Source organism: Solanum tuberosum, unplaced genomic scaffold (assembly GCF_000226075.1).
Source record: "Solanum tuberosum cultivar DM 1-3 516 R44 unplaced genomic scaffold, SolTub_3.0 scf00397, whole genome shotgun sequence".
In the NCBI taxonomy this organism is placed as follows: domain Eukaryota; kingdom Viridiplantae; phylum Streptophyta; class Magnoliopsida; order Solanales; family Solanaceae; genus Solanum; species Solanum tuberosum.
In genome coordinates this window covers 433,429-437,108 of record NW_006239334.1, presented here as the reverse complement: position 1 = coordinate 437,108, position 3,680 = coordinate 433,429, and positions in this window count along the sequence as shown.

Sequence of the window (3,680 nt, the reverse complement as noted above, 5' to 3'; positions counted from 1 at the left end):
CTCCATAACTCTAGATATGTAAAATTTAATTCGAGAATGTCATCATGTGTTAGGTAAGGAAACTTATGGACTAATAGAGGTACGGATATCACAGAAGCAAAGATTGTTCATCTAACTTAAAATATGTAACAATAAATATCCATCTTATTTTTTTCACTATTAAAATTCTGAAACAACAAAGTAAAAGTTACCACAATTTTCAACATCTCTTATGTCTTCACTATCGGCCAATTAATATTTGGACATTTGATTCTTAAGAAATTGTAACCATTTGGTGTTTTTTTTTGTGTAATATCCTTCTTTGAGAAATCTCCACTGTGAAGGAGTAGCAACGCCGTGTCTCCAGTAGTGGCGTCGAGTGGAGACATTAATTATCACAAAGTAAAATTTAGCTAACCTCTATAGCTCACACATCAAAGTTGAGCTTCTGAATGGTTCAACTGTAGTTAAAAAATATCATTCGAAGCCTACATGTGTTAAATGAGTGAATTGGATTGAATTAAAAAATCCATACGAAATAACATAACTTTTATTTGCAAAGACCTTTTTAATATTTCTAAAACCTCATTATTTTGATATACTTGACCAGGGCTGAAGAAAATTTTGCAAGAAACAAATCTTATTGATCAAAACTACGGATATCACGATTCATAGAAGTAATAAAGCTTTCTCATAAAAATTAAAAAATGAAACAGTGAACATCTGAAATCTCATTTTTGTCATTATCTATCAAAATTTTGAAATAACAAAGTAAAAGTTACCGGTGTTTCCTACATGTCTCACGTCCACTTGCCAATTGATCTTTGGACACTGAATTCTTAACAAAACTTTTTGAAATCTATTAGAAAACTTTGTGAATTCTGAAAAAAGCTTTGTGAAGTTCTTATCTTCTTTTTTTGGGGTGGCAATAACAATGTAATAAATTTTGTCTTCAATTAGTCAGAATATGGTTAGTTACACGGTAAATAAACATTGGAACTTGCAACTGAATACTACTCTTTTCCTTTTGTTTGATTTTGATTTGGTGGGCCCACATTTTTTGTTTTTCCACAAAACATATTTTACAAATTACTACTCACACAATATATCTTTACTTCTAGATGTTTTATTTAATACTTCCTTAAAATAATATATAAAATAATAATTTTACTGTATCACTTTTATTAATTATAAGCTATTTTAATATTTGGACATGAATAGTATTTAATAATAAGTATAAAATAAATATAAAATGATAAACTATCTCTTTATTTTCAAACTGAATAAGTAAATTTTGGCAACTATTTTTAGTATAATGGATAACAAAAGATGGACGGAGGGACTATTCCCTATACTGAAAATAAATATTTCATTTTCACTAATCAAGATAGTGTTTTTATACTACCCATAATATTAAGTAACCAGTTAAAATAGTGTAGTATTAGTCAAATTTAGATTTTTAGAGCATCATTAATAAGGTTAGTTTAACACTCTCGTATTCAGTTTTACTTATGTACTATTCTAAAATTTATTTCATTTTTACTTGTCACTTTTGACATATTAGGAAAAGACAATTAGTTTTCCATGTCCTACCCTTAGCATTAATAACTTATTTCACAAATATTTTTTCAAGACTTAATACTAAAAATTAATTAATAGGGGTAATGTGGTAAAACAATCATGTCAATCTTTGTTTTGTGTATGGATGTGTAAAGTTCTAATATAACAAGTAAAAGTGAATGGAGAGAGTAAAACACACATCCGATTTAAAGTTTAGCTAAGTCGGGTCTGATTGAGTTTTGGTCTTTATGCTCATGAGGGCCTTTTTGCATTGGTGATGATGGTTTGGGTTGGTAGGCTTCGATTGTGCGGACTCATTTGCAATCATGAAGAGCAATTGTAGCTACTAGTCTGAGTCTTATATAGATGTTTTGGTATTTGATTTTGAGCAAGTTAGGGTAGTTTAGGGTCGATCCTCACCATCGTTTGGATACGGGTCAGTTGATAAGGTTGATGAGTACACGTAGATTCATACTTACACTAATTTATTTCTATAGCTTTTCATGCAGCTTTTGAGCCAAGTACCTTTGAGCCATGATCAGTAATGGTGCTAAGATATTTTTTTTCAAGATTCTGATATAACTGCTTCGTTGATCCACATACTTCCTCGATGTTTTCTACCCTCTTAGTTTATGTTGCTTTCTCTCGTTTGGATGATTTTGAGACTCGTTGAGTTGAACTTGAATTCACAGAGGCATGTACTATTATCTCCAAGTTTTCGGTATGGTTTTGTATGGATTTTCCACATTTCTTTAAATATTTCATAAAATGAGTTGCTTATTGGCTTAAATTGTTACCTTTCTATATTTTTGGATTGAGTTATTTGGGTTGGCTCCCCTTTTTGTGCGGTTGAGTTAGGTGTCATCACTTTCCTAATTTTGGATAATGAAAAGTTGGTACCAAAGCACTAAGTTCATCAGTCTCACAAGTACAAGATAAGTCTAGTAAATTCCTACAAATAGGTGTTGAGAGGTCTTTTAACTATCTTAAAGTGACTATTGAAATTTAGGAGAATTCCATTTTTGCATTCTTATTGTGCATACTTGATTCCATTGGTTACTAAGATTCCTGGTTCTACTCTCTCACATATGCTGAGCACATGTGCTTCAATGGCTAGAAGAGATCACGAGCTATAATAACCTTGAAGGTCATTTTAAGAAATTTTTAGAAAATTTCCATTTTATCTGTCCCGATAGTTGCCCCAAGTCATGTTTGATCAATTTATGAAGTCATTTTTGAAATTTCATTGAAACATTATGATTTTAGGAAGTTTTAGAGTTATAGAGAGTTAAAGTTGTCAAATGTGATTTTTGGTAACGACCGATGCTACGCGTCTTAGAATCGAAATCAATTAGCTCTGGAATTTGAAATTTGGTCATGGTATGTTGTCATTTTCAGTTTTTGAGTTATTATGTGGATTTGAGCCCTTGAGGTAGAAGTTTAAGTGAAATTAGCCCAAGAGTTGACTTTGGTCAACATTTGGAATTCGAACACTCTGATTGAATTTTCGATGATCCCATCATATCCAGGGGATGATTTTAGGCCTAAGAGAGGTCTTGGGTGAATTGTCATAGGTTTCAAGGGAAGTTTGGTATTATATTTTTTTGGGTGAAAGTTTATTTCAACTTTCATGGGTTTTGGGTCAAGAAAACCTCAAGTCTGTGTTTTGATGGTTCCATTGAGACTAGAACGTTGAATTTAGTAGGGTTGCATATATGGTTTGTGTACTCGGGGCTCCAAACAAATTCCGAGTGTCCATTCGATGATGTTGTTGAGTTTTGATATTTTTCTGAGTTGTTGTCTGCTGCATGGTATTTTTTTCATTGTGATCACAGGGCCATATCTGTCATGCCCTGAGCCTACCCCTAGGCGGTACTGGCACTCGAGAACCATTGATGGCCCCAAGCGAACCTTTGGCCTAGCTAGACTCTCAGCGGAAGATCTTAAGTATTATTACAATAATCAAATGCATTTAAAAATAACTATCTCAAATAAACTTAGAACGTTTTAAGGATAAACATTCAAACTAGCCATAATTGGCAACTCAAGTCTTGTAGCAAAATATCTGAAATACAAGACTAAAGAACTATGACTACTCGTCTATGAAGCCTCTAAAACAAAGAGGGATGTCGAAACAAGAC